This window comes from Equus quagga, chromosome 2, assembly GCF_021613505.1.
Source record: "Equus quagga isolate Etosha38 chromosome 2, UCLA_HA_Equagga_1.0, whole genome shotgun sequence".
Classification (NCBI taxonomy): Eukaryota; Metazoa; Chordata; class Mammalia; order Perissodactyla; family Equidae; genus Equus; species Equus quagga.
The window spans coordinates 143927100-143947321 of record NC_060268.1 but is presented as its reverse complement, the minus strand read 5'-3'; the positions used below and the strand labels follow the sequence as shown (position 1 = coordinate 143947321).

Here is a 20222-nt window from a genome sequence, read left to right as displayed (position 1 = left end):
CTGAGGTTTAGAAAAGGTACTTTACCTACCTCAAAAGTGACAGTTTCAGATTTGAATACAGGATGATTTTGTGTCCAAAGCTTTTAAAATAAATCTTGGCTGCTTTATTAAAATTACCTTTCAGAAGATAAATATTCAGCATACTCATGAGAATCAGGTTTGTTAACATTCTTAGCCGATTGCTTAGGTGAGGCAAAAGTTTAATTCAGTTAACCAGTTTTAAAGTTAAAAAAATAAAGAATTGCCAATAGGATGGCTGCTATCAGAAAACCCTAGAAAATGCTAAGTGTTGACGGGGATGTGGAGAAATTGGAATCCCTGTGTATAGTGGAAATATAAAATAGTGTAGCCGCTATGGAAAACAGAATGGTGGTTCCTCAAAAAATGAAAAATAGAACTACCATATGATCTGGAAATCCCAGTTCTGAATATATACCCAAAAGAATTGAAATCAGGATCTTGAAGAGAGATTTGCAGCCTCATGTTCATAGTACCATTTTTCTCAATAGCCCAGAGATAGCCCAAATGTCCATTGATGCATGAATGGATAAACAAAATGTGATGTATACACACAATGAAATATTTCTCAGTCTTAAAAAGGAAGGACATTCTGACACATGCTACAACATGAGTGAATTTAGAGACATTATGCTAAGTAAAATAAGCTAGTCACAAAAGGACAAATACTGTATCATTCCACTTTTTTGAGGTACGTAGAGTAGTCAAAATTATAGAGACAGAAGTAGAATGGTGGTTTCCAAGGACTGTGGGGAGGGGGAACGTGGGGTTATTGTTTAATGGGTACAGAGTTTCTGTTTGGGATGATGAAAACGTGCTGGAGATGGATGGTGGTGATGATTGCACAACAGTGTGGATTTTCTTAATGCCACTGACCTATATACTTAAAAGTGATTAAGATGGTAAATTTTATGTGTATTTTACCGCAATTAAAATTAATGGCTAAAATAAGGAAAAAAGGGGGGTTGAAGTGATAGGCTGTGAACTTCACCCTCCGAAGGATAAAAGGGATTTTTATTCCAGTCACATATTTCTCAAGTTAAGTTATTCCAGTCCACCCAACTAGCATTCATTAGCAAAGGAAAGGTGGTGGGAAATCATGGAACCCTTGAATTTTATTTCCCTAACTCTTAAGTTGCTTGAAGTCTTCCTTCTCTTCAACGTGTCCAATGCAAAATGAGTAGGCTTCTCTTAGAAATTGAATTCCCTGCAGGGTAATATCAGCGTACTTTCACTCTGAGTGTTTTAGCAGTAGCTTTCTCATCCCGAGAGGAAAAGTAAAGTGCAGAACGAACTTGGGGCTCGCATTCAAATAGGTTAAACAAGATATTTCCAGAGTGAAACTTGTAACCAAGAGTCATGCTTTTCAGTGACCCAGTGTTAGATGATCCACGGATGAATCATCTGGTCTGAACTGGTCAACTCAAGGATGTGGAATTAATCAATACCCAGTTACCTTTTGGTTTTTCTTACAGTCTCACTGGTTCCATTCAGCTCCATATGGAAAAGTTTAACGTGATACAACAGTGAAGCCGTGTTGTTGTGTCTTCCAGGTATAACACAATTATGGGTTGTATGGACCCATCTATGAAAAGATGGGTCCCGATGTTTCTTGTTGGTCGACAGTTATTTGAGTTGTCACTGTGCAGGTACTAGCAGTGTAGTGATGAATGGAGCTCACACTCTAGTGCAGAATGGTTCTTATTAGTTTTCTTCCTATTGTAAGTGTGAAAAGTTTAACAAAGGAGTATTGGGAGCATCTGGCAGAGACGTTTATCTTACTTTGTGGGGAGAGGTATGGGTGGAGCCAAAGTTCTTCTAGTTAATGGTGGGTAAAGTGCGACCTGGAGAGGTTTACATGGAGGTTTCTGGACTTCATTCTAATGGAAGCGGGGGGCCGTTGTCACTTTTAATGGGTAGAGGAGGATGCAGGTAACCAGGATGATCTCACCCCTCTTTGCTTTTAAGGTCACTTTTACTACTGAGTAGAAGCTAGAGTGCAATTAGGGAGACCAAACAGGAGGCTGCTGCAGTGTCATGCCTACAGATGATGGCAGTGATATTAGCTGACACACATGAAGGGCTACCTATGTACCAAAAGCTTTACGTGCCTTATCTTCACCTAGCTTTGTGAGCTATAGTTGGGTGGCATTACCAGTATCATTTTGCAGATGAAGAAAGTGAGGGGCAGAGAGGCTAAGCAATTTGTTTAAGATCACACGGCTTGTACTGAATGGATCCAGCATGGTAGGCAGGCCTAGGTGCTGGTAGGGAGTTGGTTTTTTCCTCCCAAAACCATGTGATGACCAGGAATGTGGTGTAAGAGGGTCCAGGGGTGATTGATTGCCTTTAAACTGGAGTCTAGGAGCCATGGGGCAGCTCTGGCCGCGTCTCTTTCTTCTTGGGATAGATGACCACTGTTGTCCAGTATCAGCCGGGCTGGCCTGAGTTTTGTGGAGGAATGGGCCAGTTGAGGGCATTTGCTAGTGCTGTGTGCGCCCAGGTGCCTGGCTGCGTTTCTGGATGGTGGTAGTGGTGAGGGTGATGGCATGGTGTGGGGGGTGGCAGAGTACACAGTGTGATTCTGTTTAGTGAGCCAGCTGTACATTGATATTTATTGACGTGAGCAGGTTCCGCCAGTCCCTTAGGCATTTGGCTGGTGGATAAAGAACAGCTGACAACCAGAAGAGTGCTTTTTGTGGTGTTTACCTTATGCAAGACAGTGTGCTTGGCGTTACAACCTGCTTGACAATGAAGGCAGCGAGAAATTTAAAGCCATTAAAGAATTATTTATTCCAGAATAAAAACAGACTTTTCAAATGTTTTGTAGGCCTATTTCCCACAGGCATCTGTGGAAAGTATATGCCTCATCTGCTAACATTTAGGAAAGGTGGTTATGTCAGCAGTTTTGTGGAGAAGCAGGGGACTGTAATTTTCTGCTTTGTTTTTAAAAATCTACCTGCCTTTGTCATGCTTTTCATTTAATACATTAGATTCAGTATTAAGGGAAAACTGACAGGCAGGGAGCATCTGGTCTTCTACTTTTTAAAAAGAAGTTAAATAGTTGCTTTTCTTTAAAATTAAAACAAAATACAGGCACAAGATTTTAAAAAATTCCCTAAGCAACACAGAAGGATATGGAAAGTGAAAAGCATTCCTTGCGTTCCAGTCCTCCCTTGCCTTCCCCAGAGATAATTTCAGGTTTCTTGTGTATTCTTCCATTATGTTCTGTGTGCATACAAACATATTCTGCATACAATATGCACACTATTCCATGATTTGCTCTTTTCATTGTAAAATACTTCTTGCAGATGATTACATATCAGCACATGTAAGTCTATCCCAGTTGTTTTAATAGCTACACAATTCAGTGTATGGAGTGACCAGAATGTAACCAGCCCCATTTAGACCTTAATGCTTTTACAAACGATATTGAGAGGTATGTCTTTATATATCCTTTGTTATTAACTTCTCCATCAAAGTATACATACATTTAAAATCTTAGGAAGCTTACTTGGGCTTTGTAAAGCTGGAATTTGAACACCTACTGTGTGAATGACCCGTCATGTTTTAGAATTTAGCTTGATTAACATAGTTTCCATCCTGCCAGCAATTGTGAAAAGGTGGTGATTAAATACATCACATCTGTTTAAGCATTTCCTTCAAAAAGTAAGGTATTTCAACCAAATGTTTTTTCAGGCATTTACAATTTAATGGCTTTGCCATTTAATCCTCTAGACTATTAATTATATTGTGGGACACACCTGGAAACCTCTGTATATACTGTGCCTCATTAGTCATTGCTATTAGTATGTCTTTAAAAAACAGCAGCATCACAGCAGCAAAACACTAGCTTGCAGATTTGTTTGAAAGACAGTTTGTTAAAATGTCGATTAATATCAGCAATGAATAGGCCCTACTCCTTTTTACTCATTGTTATTGTCTGGGTGATCTGAGATGGGTATAGTTACTGAGCTTTTGAACGTGTGTATCTAGGTTCTGTAATGTGGTCTTGAGTGGCGATGGAGTGGGAGCACCCACTGAGCACCTATATTACCCTGCACTAGTAATAATAGCTCACATGCATGGAGCCACTACTCATCAAGCCCTGTCAAAACGTTTTTCTTGAGTTTTCTGGATAAGAAAACTAAAGAAGTTAAGCTGAACACGCAAGGGCCCACAGTTTGTAAGTGTAGAGCCAGGATTTGAACATGGTCGTTTACTCCAAGCCCACAACATCATATTACACATTAGTCTCCAAAAGAACCCTTTGAGGTTGGTAATAATATTCCCATTTTACCTTTGAGGAGCTTGAGGCTTGGAATTAAATGACTTAACCATAGATCATTAAAGGTCACACAGCTAAGGAGAAACTGTGTGGTTTGAAATCCAGATTCTTCAGTGTTACAGTTATTATGTAAGGCAGGACCTCATGTGCAAGCCTGTCCTACATATTTCAGGATATTTACCTTGCCTGGAACCCACACAGTAAGGGCCGGTAGGGACCCCCAATGACTGCCACCAAAAATGTCCTCACGTATTCCTAATGTCTTCTACTAGGTGTCATATTTACATTTCTTAATTTCAAACTTGTCTCTTACCATTATACCACATTGCCTCCCATGGCAATTTTTCAATCAACAGTAATCAAACTCGACTCTTCCTCATAATTTGGAATAGTTAGAATAATTGTAAATGCAAATCATTTCATTACAGAATCACAGATGAGAGATAGCATCTCACTCAACTTCCTATTTTGTAGATTACACACACACACACAAACACGCACACAGACACACATATGCTACTCACACAGAGGCACAGAGATGGCAGAAAAGACTTTCTCAAAGTCAAAAAATAAATTGGCAGCTGACTGGACTCAACCCCTATCGAGGTGAAGGCCATTTCTTCGAATTTCCAGTTTGCTTCAGGCAAATGTGTTTGACTGAGCTGTGTTTATTTTCTAATGAGTGATTGTGACCTTTCAAAGGGAGGCGTTTGGAAGGTTGATGTAGCTGAGTTGAAACAGCACACCACGGAACTGCAGGACCAGCTGTGGCTATTTTGGACAGGTTTTTTCGAACTTGGGCTTTCCCTTAAGCAGTTTTATAATGCTGACAAAACTAGGGGCTCAGGATAAGACTTGCCACTTTTCCCCTAGCAGGTGTTTGTGCAGTCTCCCCCAGAACGTAGTGGAATAAGAGGCAGGTTGAATGATCTCACATATACTAATCCTGATAGTTCCCATCAGGACTTTTGGTAAATGAAAAATGTTATTGTTTGAGAACATTTACTTTTTGCGAAAATTTATTGAATGCCTATCATGTAGGAGATGCAGTTTTAAGTTCTGTGGATGAATTGCATATAGATTTTGCCTGTTGTTTATGGTGCCAATTATTTCCATGCCCTTTCTGTATCTTCAATAAAAGATAATTTAAAAAGATTGCTTGCCTACATCCACTTGGGTAACCAGACAACTGTAGTATCCATTGCATAGGAACAGGATTAGATGTTAGTTCTGGTAAATGTAACCTCTCTTTGCCTGATGGTTTCGGCCTCTTTCATTTAGTAGTATGCCTATGGAATATGAAATGTGTTTTTTCGAATAGATCTGATGAAGAAGTTGATTCCTTATGCAGGGAAGATCATCAGATCATTATATGTTTTTTAAAAAGCATCTTTAAGCTCACAGAGTTGCTTGGGCCTCAAATTTGGGTCATGGTTAATCACTTAAGCCACAGAGCTTGAGGAAACTATGACCAGTGCAGAAATGTTTTCTGATGAATGATGGCAGAGGATTTGCAGGTGTTGAAGTAAATCTTCTCCAAATATCCTTATACTAATTCAGAGGTGTTGAGAGGCATTTCTTACTGACTGTGGCAAAGAAAAGCTCATTGAAACTGTTGACATAGACCTTTCATTACTGATTAAGAAATAACAGAGGTGGTTTTGAAATCACCCAAGTCATAGGAACAGGAAAATGAATCTCCTCCTCCTCCTCCTCCTCCTTGTTACATGGAAGGTAGGGATATTACTTGGGAAAAGCCTGTTGGAATTAATGACTCCCTTGGCAGACACTTAGACTGATTGAGAGCTGTTTTATGTCTCTTTTACTTTCATGAGGGAGAGACCACTGATTAAAAAGCTTCATATTGGAGAACTAAAAAAAAGGAAAACAAACCAATAGAACAGAACAGATTTAGGGCATCTTCTGGGGTCATTCACCTTGATTTGTGTTCCTGTCATTTGCACTCATAGCTATAGCATGTTACACTTATTGATATTCTTAATGATGACCTTGACTCATGAAGATCCTGTGAAATTGGGTTCTAGGGATTCTTGTTTAAAAAAATTAGGAAATAACCGTAGAAGTGTATTTAAGGAGATAGGAAAACGTTTAGGACGCACTGTGAGTGAAAACAAGTTACAAAATAGTATGTGTATATATTCTCAGTTGGGTAAAGCCCAACTATGTTTACCAAAATTTTATGAGTAAACTTGGGTAACTCATAATATAAGGAAATAAATGTTATTAGAAGTCGGACAGAAAATTGTAATTCTCCACAAAGCAGTGAGTCATCTATCTCTCAAAAAAGAGGGGTAAGCAGCAAAGATGTAGAAGGTTATTTAATGGTTTAATAGCCTGGAAACGTCCGTATGTCGTGACATGAAAAGTGATTATGAAACAGTGTGTATAGTTCTGAACTTATAAAATGAATGAATTTATAAAACGAGAAGTATACAAAAGTATGTATAAAAAGTATACAGAATATACAAAAGTACACAAAAATTATACAGAAAGTAAAAAAGTATTTATTTAACACTATGTATACATCAGTGGATCAAACAGAGATTCCTGTCCTTGCAGTGCCCCGAAAAGGGACTGGAAAGAAATATTTCAGAGTGCCAGGTGCTTCTGACTGAGGACTAAGGTTATTGGTAATTTTTCTTGTCTGCCTTTATCTTTATTTTCTAATATCATTCAAAGAACATCTATTACTTTTGCAAACAGAGGAAAAGTAAGAAATATATAATACATTTCAGAAAGATTTTCACTTTCTAAAGGAGGAAACAAAAAATACAGCCCAGAAAGTCACTTTTCTTTTATCTGGGCACTTAAGTCTCCATTATATTATTTCATAACGCAGCCATTTGAGAATTTTTGTTTTCACCTGGGCCTCCTAAAGGAGGCGATGCTTTATTAGCCCATGGTTGTTACTATAATGATGCAAACTTAAGACATCAGGGAAGTGAGTGAGTAGAGGAATGATTCTTGGGCTGTTCTTCAGGTCCTCAGATGACACTTGGGTGGTGAAGCTCCCTTTGTCTTTGCGTATGGCTGGCCTGGATAGACATTTAGTTTTTGGCTGAAGAATACTCCCAGTGGAGGAAACTCAACAGCTAAGCTAAGTGAATCCTTTTCACTAGGATATTAACTTCCAAGGTGTTGTCCTTGGAGTTCTGGGAAGCAAGAGATAGTGTTTTACTGCAGCCCATTCTTGGTGATTCTCAGTGTTCATTAGCCTCTTCAAGGTTCTGAGAAATTCTGGAGCAAAGAAACAAAGGTAATTGCAGCCAAAGAAGGATTTTCAGTGGAATTTGACTGACATCTCGGGAGTGAGGAGCAGGGTGGATGGGGCCCTGAAGGGAAAGAAGAGGAGGAGGAGGAGGAGACTTCGCTGATTGAAGGGGGTTCCTGGACAGATCTGAGAGTAACGTGAAACTTTGACTTCTTCAAACCTAAGGATGTAGTTTCAACAGGGGCAGTTTTATATGTGCATGAATCTTTAAGTGGTTTCCTGAATACATCGTTGAGCCTTGTAAAGCATGTTTAAATCACATTTTGTAAATTACATAAATAAATTACTATTTTTAGTCTTGGAAGGCGACTTGTTACTTGCAAGAATCTTTGTGATTTCTGCTGTATAAATTCTTAATGTAAATGTATTTTCATGCATCAAGTTTACTTATATCAAGAAACTCCTCGGTTGATTTTCAGCTGATGGGTTTTCTGATAACATTTAGGAAAGTGAATGATACAATTAACCTCCTACTCACTGTTTCTGTAAAGTAGAATCATTTGGCCCTATTTTCTGCTTAAAGTGCGTAGTTTTCCTTCAAAGAAGTTGTGTCAAGGGATGGGTAGGGCACCCTAAACTCCTGTTTGGGGGAGTTTAAAGGTTCTGAGAGTTTAAAAAATTTTGCTTACATCTGTGCACCTTGCTTTGCTAATTTAGATGTATAGCTATTTAGCTCAGAAAACTTAAGGAAAAGGGTAACGGGTTAGAACCAATATTATTATTTTTTTCTGAGTAGATGGAGTTGCTTCTCTGTCTAGGTTATGTGTTCGACTTGTCTTCATTGCATGGATCTGACTGTATTTTTAACTATGGTTTTTCACATACACACATCTATCTTCTACATGCATTTACTTGGATTTTATTTACATTGTATCCATTAAGAAGTGGATGTGTGATATACATCTATGCAACTGGAATTCAAGGCTTTATGTCAGTTGTTACCCACTGATGTACATAAAAGACTAAGAATGTAACTTGCTCTACTGGTGAAATTGCAGTGACGTCATTGCCATTTGCTTATTACCATCTGTGTCACTCTGTCTGATTTGCAAGGATCTGACTCCGAATAGCATGGACCAGTTATTCATAGCCTGGTGGGTTATACCCTTACCGGTTGCTGTGAATGATAGATAGCAAGCACTTTTCTAGCTATTTATAATGGAGTGATTTTTTAAAATGGATCATCATTGCTAAAGAGTAATTTTCAAAAAGTTAAAAAATATGCTGCACGTAGATATAAAATGAACATGTATCATAGATTTATTTAACTCAATGAGGGAATTAAAGAAGAATTTAAGAACTGAAGAAAAAAAGCAGGAATGCTGAAATATATTTATTAATAGATAATAAAATTGATTAAAAAAAGAACAATAAAATGAAATGTTTTGGGTTATCTTTTCTTCCAGGCAGAAATCAAATTTTATTTGCATTGCTATGGATAAGAATTATTTGGAACTACTGCCAGTTTTACAGAGTTGTGAAATAGACAGTCAGTCAAAGGTACGTAGCCCTGTTGACTCAGATAATTCCCAGAGGTCCCTCTAGACAAGGTCTAGCACTCCAGTGAAGACACCTAGGAATTTCTTTTGCCCATTTCAAAGTCTTGGACAATTTCTCCTGACATCATTTTAAAAATAATTCTTGAGCAATTTCATTCATTGAATGCTTACAGTTTTATTTTTTAATTAAAAAAAAAATTTTGTTTTTGAGGACCATTAGTCCTGAGCTAACATCTACCACGAATCCTCCTCTTTTTGCTGAGGAAGATTGGCCCTGAGCTAACATTCATGTCCATCTTCCTCTACTGTTTTATATATGGGACACCTGCCACAGCATCGCTTGATAAGCAGTGCCATGTCCATGCCCGGGAGCTGAACCTGTGAACCCTGGGCTGTTGAAGCAAAGCCTGCAAACTTAACCACTGTACCACTGGGCCGGCCCCTGCTTACAGTTTTAGACTGAGATAAATGTTCTTCTAATTTGTTAAAACCTGAGTGACAAGAATATATAAGATAGGTATTTGGATTTCCAAATGTTACCATTCTCACCCCTCCCCACCCCAAGTGGAATATTGAAAATATTATGGCGAAGGTGGCAGCACCATTTCTGATCTCAGTATTTTCTCTAATGACTAATTGAATAACACTCTGTCTGCTTCTTAGTTTCTTTAAACTAAGGGAGAGTCAGGGCATTGTAGAATCATTGTATATTTTAAAAGAAAAATAGAACAATTGAAAACAGTATGAAAAATTCTAATATTCTATGCATATATCGCTAAAATGGGATAGCCTGGGAAGTGTGGAGCATTTTAAGAATTTTTAAAGGAAAATTTGTTACTTCTAATTATGAATTCAATAGGATGAGAATTCATCATGTGATACCCCAAGTAGCAGAGGATGTTTTCTATTGCTGCCCAAAACTGTTTGCCCAAAAATAGAGTCTTCCTTGGTCTGAAAGGGATGTGTTAATATGACAGAGACTGCCTGTACTGAGATTATAAGCCATAGAAGAGAATTTAGACACCTTCTTATAAATTGACCTTATAGTTTATAGGTGAGAAACCTGAAGTCCAGAGGAGAGAGGAAGTTGAAAATATTAAACCTGCATTTCTTTAAAAATTTGACCTCAAATTTCTTACTAAGTGATATGAGCTGTTTCTTTCAATTAGTGTAAAAGAAGGTGGTTTTATTCTAACTAAACATGTCAACTTTAGGTCTTTACTTAAAAGTTTAACTTAGGGTACTTTCATGATCTCTGTCTTTTCGTAATTTTTTGGTCGCAAAAACCAGGTCAGCCTCACTCAAGAAAAGGTAGTGTGCTGAAGGTGGTGATCAGGACTCAGAGCTCCTGCGAGTCCCGGGTGGGTAACCGGCTGGGGTTCAGCTCTCACTTTCTATAGCAGACTTGGCCCATGATGCTTGCCCTGACTCTAAGTGTTCCTCTTCACCTTATACCCCAACACCTAACTGGCAGCTTCTTTTAGGGTTTCTTGATTCCACTTTTTGAGGCAGAAAATCTGATTGACTGACCTCATCTTTTTAGCCAGTAAACGTAAGTCATAGGCTCCTGGCCAGCCTATGAATGGCTGCCTTTTGGTCACTTGTTCCTCCAGTGCAGTCATCTATGTGTGTGTCAGGTTGTATCATGTGACACAGAAGGTGGCACAGAAAAGTAACTGAGCCTGAGAGTGTGGCAGAATCCCCCAGAGAGAGGAGTGGGTGAACAGATACCTTGATATACATCTACGACAAATCTGATTTGAGTAAATTAGTTGATTCTTGGTTAAAAACATTTCCCACAATCTGCCTTGGAACTGGATTCAATACTTTAGTCTGTTTCTGTATTGGAGTAATTTGTAATTTCTTTTTAGTCCATCTTATATTCTTATTAGCCAGCTAAATTTTGCCTCTTTTAGGAACACAAAAGACAGCTTTTGCGACTTGCAAAGTTTATTATGATAGCTCGGTTTGCCAGTCCATGCTGAATTTTCTTTTGAAGCCCTAATGTTCCTTCAAAGTATTTAAAAAGGAAATTAGAAAGTTCTCATTGTTTTGAGTTTCTTTCATTTCCATTAAATATTTATTCTTCTCAATATCTAAAAAGAATCCAAGTTCAAAGGCAAAGTATTTGGATTAGTTTTGAAAGTATTTATTAAATTGCTGGCCTGTCTATATTATGTTTGGGATATGACGTAACCTATGCTGTGAGACTTTCTGACTAGTTAAGGAGACAGACTAACTGTTTCAAAGGGCGGCTACGGGGGCTACAGTAGATCAGACATGGCTTAGATAGTATTTTTTAAAGGATTATACTTTTTGATCCTCGTTTAGTAAAAACTTTTTTGATAGTGAGATAAGACTATGTAAAGGTTTAATGGAAGGTAAATTATAATCAAATATTACATGGAAGTAATTGCCAAGCCAGAATTTTTTTGGTGCACATGTAATATTTTGAGGAAAAGTTTTTATTAAGTAAAAAAAGATCACGTGGACAATTCCTCTGTTGTTGCAAATATGTTTGTGTCTATTGTTCTTTCTCAGCCAGGTGATGGGCATGGATTAACAGTATGGCGAGCAGGCTAGGGGAAGGACATTATAGGGACCTAAAGAAGCCAACATTTAGCAATGAATAAATCTTTTGAAAGTGGGTAGTAATCCAGTTTTGAAAATACTGGCTGGTGGGTGAATAATAAAGGTGGGTGAGCTGATGGCCTGTTGGCAGAACTGACAAGCTTGATTTGATATAATTGGTAACAGAGAATCATGATAGCATTCTGTTGGGTGCTTACAAATGTCTATCCTAGGTACTGAGAGCATTGTAAGCACAGATAAAGTGTGATTCTTGCCCTCAAGGAGCTGCAATTAAATAACATGTGAGGAAGATTATGTTGGCACATCCCTGGGTAAGGATATAATGCAACCAAAACCCACTCCGATAAGGTAGAGGCAGGACATTGCTGATGGGGCCCTCGATAAGGACCTGTGCTGTTACAAAATTATTTCTTCAATGTGTGGATTTCTCAATGAAAGTTCTAGGAACCTGAGACTCTGCTGGGCAGCCTGCAAAACGTAAAATAGGGATTGAGATTTATTTTGGGGGTGGGGGCAGGGGTATCTGAAGATTAGAATAAAAAATACTACTTTTCTTTGAAAGATCCTTTTCTGTGTCCCATACATCCTTGTTCTCATCTGTAAAAAGGGGAACACATTTGCCAGGCTCACAGGCTTCTTTGAAGGATTAAAATGAGATACCTGCAATGTCCAAGAATTGTGCCTAGCCCCTGCTGGGAAGTGCTTGTGTTGCTATTTACCTCTGTGGTATCACTTGCCACACAGAAATGTAAATACTGGTTTATGCGGGTTTTTTTCCTCGTTAAACTATGAGTTCCTTCAGGGAAGCCACTCTTCTTTTCTATATAATCCCACTCAGTAAATGTTTGCTTAGTGAAGGGGTGCAGTAGTTTTTCTTTCCTCAGCCTAAGGAATGCACTCAGTTCCTCTTTGTTGAAGGTGGAGAGGAAGTGGTGTTTGTCTTGAGGTCACCCTCAGGTCCTCATAATTAGTTTCCAGGCTTTTACCAATTTTGCTTTGTTCTCATTAATTTCTCTCGTCATTTCTTGGAGCACAGTTGCTTTTACCCTTTATCATCTTTGGGAGCGACTAGCACTTTATGTCTATGTAGTGTATTTCTCTGAAATTGTTCACCCCCCATTAAATCCTCTCTTTGAGCTCCCAGCATTAGTAGATTGCAATTTGTAAACTTGTCCTTTTCTTCTAGATGAAACTCTTCTTCTAAACTTCTTTATTCAAATGAATTTTATAGAGGAAAAGGAAAAAGGAGAGGCCATTTGGGAGGCAAGGTGAGAAGTTGCTAAACTTCCAGGGTAATAAATGGATGATCTTTTATATACTGTGTTTTCTTTTACACCTCAGCCAAGCAGCTCGGAAAGATCTCTGACTTACCCAGGAGAGTCATGATGGGCTGCAAGTTGAGGCAAGGTTTGAGGAAGGGCTGGGCAGAGACATTCAGTTTACTCCTTGCGCTATTTTCTTCATCAGGACATCCTAAGACCGCGGTGTAGTGAAGGGCAGGTTAAGATTTTCCTTGAGTGTAGTTGAAAGTTGTGCTCCCTGGTGAAGAGAGCTGGGACCGGCTGTCAGCAGAAGGAAGCCTTGCGGGGTCTGCAGTAGACTGCAACTTTCAGTCACCATAAGCTAGACATGATGCCTGGGGCTGTTCAGCTGCGGTCGAATCCTCCCTCCCTAGAGCCTGGAAAGCTTCTCCAAGCAGAGGAAAGAAAGAAAAGGTTCAGTTCAACTCAGTTTATTGAGAGTTAGATGTTAGAGGAAGAAAGGACTAACTTTGCACTTTGGATTTTGTAGTCTCTTAAACTGAGATTTAATTTACATAACATGCTGTTTATGTGTGAGAATAAGAAAATTTTCAGTAGTTTTTACTATTCTAATAAAGTGTAATTTTAATAGAAAAATATAAGAAAAATAGAAAAATATAATTAAATTGATCTTGTGCTGTTATTGGTCTCTCTGTATTATTCATGTCTAATTACACACCATCTTCCCTCTGAGAAGAAACAACTGAATTATGGTTATAAAGTTTGCGTCAGGGCTGCCAAAAACCAAGGATGCCTGTTGTAATTTCCATGTCATGTGTCCATGGTGGACAATGGCAGTTGATTTCAGCATTGTTTCTCAGTGTTGTGTGCGCAGCCACTCCCTATCAGTCCATTAGCTTGGCCCCCAGGATGAAACCACTTCCCCTCTTCACCCCTGAGGAAGTAACAAGCTTTCAAAAGTCTGGTCCTACAAACACAGACGTGTAAAGTGGGAGTTTGCCATGCCTTGCAGAATTGTGTGAACTTCAATCTTTTCCTTCCTCAGCCTTGCTTCTTATGCTCATTCCTTTTTAGTCTTTGAAACTTCTCCTACTCCAGTGTAAGTTTTCTTGAGAGTAAGTCACCAGTAGTAAACACATAGGAGTTTGAGCATCGCTATACCAGAATTATTGTGAATAAGAAGAGGGTACCTTATTCTGCCCTCCTGCCCCCAATATTCTTCTGAATGTCTCTGAGTTGATTAATGTCTACAGAGATTCTTGCCTTACTATCCTCAGTCTTATTGAAAGTTTAGAGCCATGGCTTTATAAGTATAATTTGGATAATTTTTTCCTAGATGCTTTACTGTGCAAGGTGAGCAGTTAACTTGCTTACTCACTGGTCCCAGAAAGACCTTCTTACATTGTACCTTCACAGCATGTGTCCACTGTAAAAGCAAGCCTGCGGCTTTTACTATGCGTTGCCTGTGCTAGATCCCATATAAAGACATCACCAGAGAGCTCTCAGCTGTTTTAGCAGTTGTCCAATCCATAAAAGAGTCCATCCAGACCTGTTTTTGTTTCCCGTCCTTAAGCCTCTCGCTAGCAAGACACTTCCCCCATCTCATGAGAGGGTGTGTGAGTATCCTTTATGCAAGACTTATCAAAAGCAATTTGAAACCAGAAAATAGTGAAAGAATCATGACATGACTTGGAATTGAAAAGTAAGATTTGGTTGCTTTAATCATTAAGCCAGAGCTGTCATGTGTCTTTGGTATTCCACAGACTTCACTTGGAACCCTTTCTTGCTTCCTCGCAGTGTGACCTTGGACGAGTGTGTGACCTTGGACAAGTTACATAACCTCTCTGAGCCTAATGTTTGCACCTGACAAGTTGGGGATTCTAGCCCCTCCCCCTTGCAGGGTTCTTGTAGGATTAAATGTAAAGGCATTTCACCGCATCTGACAATTGTAGTTATTGTTGTTGACACGTTAGGTTGTATTACTCAGTGAGGTGCAGGAAGGCCTTTCTAGCTACATGCTCTTTGTTACATCACATATAGTCTTATAGCAACTTTTTAAGATATTTTATTTCCTCTCCCTCTCAAGTAGAAAATTTTCTATTTTCAATAGAAAATTCCCTTTTTGAACTGTGTTCCTGTTTTGGTTCCTGCTTTTTGAAAGTACTCATGATAGAATTAGATATTCATGCGGGTGTGGCATGTCATTTCTAGGTGGCATTATCATAGGTTCCTCAGTTTTCGGGTGATAATTTGCCTCTGCATCTCTGGTTTTCTCTGAGGGACATCTGGTCCTTTGATTTCCGCTCTTGCAGTGGGAAAGCACACAGAATGATAAAACAAGTTACTGTGTCGGAAAATTACATCTTGTGGATTGTAAGGATTTATTTTGAAACTTCTCCTTTGAGGGACGGAAAGATAAGTGGGCCTACTTTACAAGTGACAGAACCATTCAACTTCTTAGTAATTTAGAAGACTGTGGACCTTGAATTACTTGGTCCTTTTCCTTCAAATGATTCATGGACAGGGACGGTACAATATATTCTGTACCTAATTACATGGCCTCTTTTCTGTGAACATTGTCCTTTTTGTTTTTAGTGTCCCTAGTCCTGCATAGAACCTGTTAAAGAGGAACAGCTTTGCCTCGCCTACTAATTGTTTAGCTTCGGCCGCCATACTTAGCCACCTTGAGACTCAATATTCTTATCTGTCTACAGGCATCAAAGCAATTGGAAGATCAAATGAGTCGATGCGTCAGTAACTTAGTCTACCTTCTAGCACATACTAGTTTGATTATTATCTTTATCTTACAGGTATTTTTGTACCTATAGAAAGGAGGTCCAAACTCTCTCTGCCCCCACCCCTCTTCTCTCTACTCCCTCCTCCCCCATCTCATCCCCTGCAGTACATTCATCCTGGGCAGTAGGAAGGCCCTTTCCCTTCTATTTATATGATAAAACAGCTTCTCTCTCCTACAGTCTCTGGAAACCTTGCAGGTTGATCTCAAACAACTATCCAACCAGTCAAAACACCTTCCTCAGATGTGTCAACATCTTTCTGAAATAATATCCCTTTGCAGTCAATGACTGCTTGCTTCTCTCTTCCTAAAGCATTTTATTTTGATAGATACAGAGATTCTTAGACTCTCAGGTGGATCCCTGAGTAATAATATTGCCCAGAAGGCAAAACTAATGTGTGGTATTTGAAGTTAGGGCAGTGACGACCTTTGGGGAGAGTAGTGGTTACACACGTCTGTTCACTTTAGGAAAATTAAGTAAGCCGCTCAAGATTTCTGTGCTTTTCTGTATGTATGTAATACGTTAATACAAATGTTTATTAATTTTTCAAAAAGATCCTTTTTTCTTCTTTCTGTAGGTACCATAATTGAGAGATATATTTTAAAAATATATTCACAGATATATTTTCAAAGGGTCATATTTCATTTTTAGCTGAGAAAGTCTTTCATGAAATTAAATGAGGAAGCATTTCTAAGCCTTTAAGGTGATGTGGGTCAAAGTCTATTTATAAGCTCTCTGATCTTACGCACATATATATGGTCTGTAGTTGTTCCACTTTAACTGCTATTGATTGTGTTCTGGTAAAAAGGAAAATTTAAACATGTTGCTACTCCTTTCAGCTTACAGTTGTAATTCTTATATTTGAAAAATGTGCTTTCTTGCTTCATCTTTTTCTTTATTGTCAATTAGCAGTTATTTACCTGAATGGAGAGGAGATAATTTGTAAATGATTTTAAAACTCATATTATACTATTAGATGCTCTTGGTGTGCATTTTTTAATTGGCATTGTATTTAAATACTTTCTTGTGCTTGGCTTTGTCTAATAAAACTTACTCTGAATACCGCGACAGCCAGAAATTAGCTTGGAAATGAGAAAGAACAATTTTTGCTATGGATAGAGAACAAGAAATGAATAATAGTTACCTTGGATCTTAATTTTTTTCTTATAAGCAGCTCCTCATATGAAGAATGCTCTTTAATTTACTTATCATTTTCTCCTAGATTGGAAGGAAGATCAATGAAGAAAAATAACAACATGATTCCGGTAAATGGATTTTTAATTTCTTTATGTACCTTTAATGCTTGGTTTGTATTTCCCATGTTTTCCCATTGAAAAAGAACTAAACAAACAATTTTTGTGGCCAACTTGAATATATAAAGAATGTTTTGGGGATATAGATGTAGTAGTCAAATATATTTGTACCATTTAATTTAGTTACATATCTGTATTTAATAATCACGTATTTCTCTAAAACTGAATATTATAACTAATACTTTTTTCCAACCTCAGAATAATTTTCTTCCAACTCTACACATAGTCAGTGTCTGCATTATTAGAGTCACATATTTGAAGCATCCGATACTGCTTTCCACAGCATGTTATCATTTTAATTGTTTGTGGTACAACGTTTTGGAATTCATGTATGGCGCAGTGATTGGAAATTTTATTCCAAGCCACAAATAGTCATTTGCATAATCATTCTTTCTGTGTAGATTAGCATTGGAGATCACCACTGGGTAACAATTTGTAAATTTACTTTGTTAAATATATTTTCCTTCCTTTCCTGCTTTCCTTTCATCTATTTATTCATTTATTTTATTTATTTTGAGGTAATTGCATGTACATTGTTTAAAATTAAAATAGTACTGTAACAGCCATTCTCTCTTCTTTTTATGCTCCCATTACGTCTTTGCCCAAAGATAGCCCTTTCCAACTCTTTTAGTTATATTTTCTAGTATTCACCTATTTATAAACAACACACTGTATGCCTTAAATGCCATTTACTGATTTATTTTAAAATTTTAGACTTAGGTATTGATTTCCTGCTGAGGATTTACCTCTCATACAAACCCCTTACCCTCAGTACACACCTCCTCTTCCTGTCTGTCCATTTTCCGGATGCAGTCGTGTTACAGTGTGTGTTTAAATAAATATTTAATGTTTACTTTATTATGACTGTCTTTTGTTTGTGGCTGTGCTTTGTGATACTTGTGTTGAAATGTCTCAGGCCCTTCTGCTTCCCAGTTGGTTGTGTGCGAGCTGTTAGTTCTCTGAAAAATGTTTGACTCTCTTCTTTATTCTTAGAATTCTGAAATTTCATATTGGGCCCTAGCTCTTGTGGTTTTTCAATGTTCATGGTCCGTGCAATTAGGAAACTCATGTCCTGCAATTTAGGAAATTTTCTTGTACTGTTTCTTTGGTAATTTCCTTTCCACTCTTTTCTCTGTTTTCTGCAAATTTGTTAGTTGGATGTTTGGACCTACTGGTTTGATTCTCTAATTTTCTGATGTCTTTTTCTTGGCTGTTTTCCATGTCTCTGCTTTTGTTCTACTTTCTGTAGTACAGTCATGTGCTGCATGATGATGTTTTGGTCAAAAGTGGACTGCATATGCAACAGTGGTCCCATAAGGTTAGCACCATATAGCCTAGGTGTGTAGTAAGCTATGCCATCCATGTTTGTGTAAGTACGCTCTATGATGTTTGCACAATGACGAAATTGCCTAACACATTTCTCAGAATGTGTCCCTGTTAAGCAACATACAGCTGTATTTATTGAACTTCTGATTTCTGCTAGCATATTTGTAATTTCAAATTTAATTTTTTATTGGTCTCTGAATATTTTGTTTTTTAAAATAGGATCCTGTTCTTGTTTCATAGATATATTATTTTCTCTTTTCCTTTGAGAATATGAATTGAATTATTTTGCTGTTTTCTTCTGCTCTTTGCACTTTTCTTTTTCCTCTGTGTTCCCCCTTTTCATCAGTTTGTTTTAGCCCCTAATTTTAATGTTAGAGGCTTTTCTCAAGCGAATGGTGAAGCTTTAGTTGTCTTTTCATTTTTAGGAGTGAGACAATAAAAAGTGGACTGGAATTTGTTACCTTGTGGTCTTAGAGGGTTTTTAGGCAGGGACCTGGCCTTTTGAATTAGTGACTTCTAGACATCAGAATCTGCAGGTCTTTTTTCTTGGATCTTTCAGTTTCTCCAAAAGGAAATCCCCTGTTCACCATTTTTATAGGGTAAAAGCCTACCTGTGAGGATTCAGGGAGCCATGTAGGGGAAGGGAGCCAAAGCTCTCACCATGCAAGCCTGTAAATGCTCAGATCTTAATGCCTCTGTTTCAGCCTTATCTGATGTCTCTGAATCTGAAGTCTTGCTGTATCATTTTCTCCAGAGAGTAAACTGCCTCCTGTTATGGGAGTGGGGTTGGCTTGTCTGGCTCTACCAGGTGGGGAGAAGATCTGGGGTTCTAATTGCCTTTTTTTTCACTTAAAACAACACAAATTTGTCATCTGGCAGTTCTGTAGGGCAGAAGACCTGGATCTCATTGGGCTAAAATCAAGGTTTCTGCAGGACTGCATTCCTTTTTAGAGACCCTAGAGGAAAATCTGTTCCCTTGCTTTCCTAGTTTCTAGAGCCTGGCTTCATTCCGTAGCTCTTGACCCCATTCCCCCCCTTTAAAGGAGCAATAGCAAGTCAAATACATCTCATATTGCATTATTTTCACTTCCTCTTCGGCCTCCCTCTTTTGCTTTTAAGGATCCTTGTGATTACATTGGACCCACCTAGATAATCTGGGATAATCTCCCTGTCTTTGTAAATTGTTGTGAAAAATACACAATAAAAAATTTAACATCTTAACCACTTTTAAGTGTACAGCGCCGTAGTGTTAGCTCTATTCATATTGTTATGCAGCACATCTCTAGAACATTTTCATCTTGCAAAACTGAAACTCTATACCCATTGAATGACTCTGCTTTCCTCCCTGCCCCCAGCCTCTGGCAACCACCGTTCTTTCTATTTCTAAGAGTTTGACTACTTCAGATATCTCATATAAGTGGAATCTTACAGTATTTATCTTTTTGTGACTGGCTTATTTTACTTAGTATAATGTCCTCAAGGTTCATCCATGTTTTTAGCATATGATAGGGTTTCCTTGTTTCTTATGACTAAATAATATTTTGTTGTATGTATATACCACCTTTTCTTTATCCATTTCTCTGTTGATGGACATTTAGGTTACTTCCACCTCTTGGCTATTGGGAATAATGCTGCAGTGAACATGGGTGTGCAAATACCTCTTTGAGATGCTGCTTTCAATTTTGGGGGATATATACCCAGAAGTGGGATTGCTGCATCATAGGGTAGTTCTATTTTCAATTTTTTGAGGAAGCTTCGTATTGTTTTCTATAGTGGCCACACCGTTTTACATTTCCAACAACAGTGCACAAGAGTTCCCTTTCCTCCACTTGCTTAC

The 20222-nt window shown here is 38.2% G+C and overlaps 1 protein-coding gene across 5 annotated transcripts in view; it reads left to right on the top strand.

The window, feature by feature from the left end:
• The window catches only part of SGMS1 (sphingomyelin synthase 1), a 285938-nt gene that overhangs the window by 141322 nt on the left and 124394 nt on the right, over positions 1 to 20222 (top strand). For 3 of the 5 annotated variants that reach the window (XM_046652229.1, XM_046652230.1, XM_046652232.1), the window contains one exon: positions 16969 to 17011. The gene's annotated coding sequence lies outside the window, so the exon portion shown is untranslated. Of the gene's footprint in view, positions 1 to 9004; positions 9099 to 16968; positions 17012 to 20222 lie in introns of all 5 variants that reach the window. The other 2 variants (XM_046652227.1, XM_046652231.1) reach the window with 1 other exon arrangement.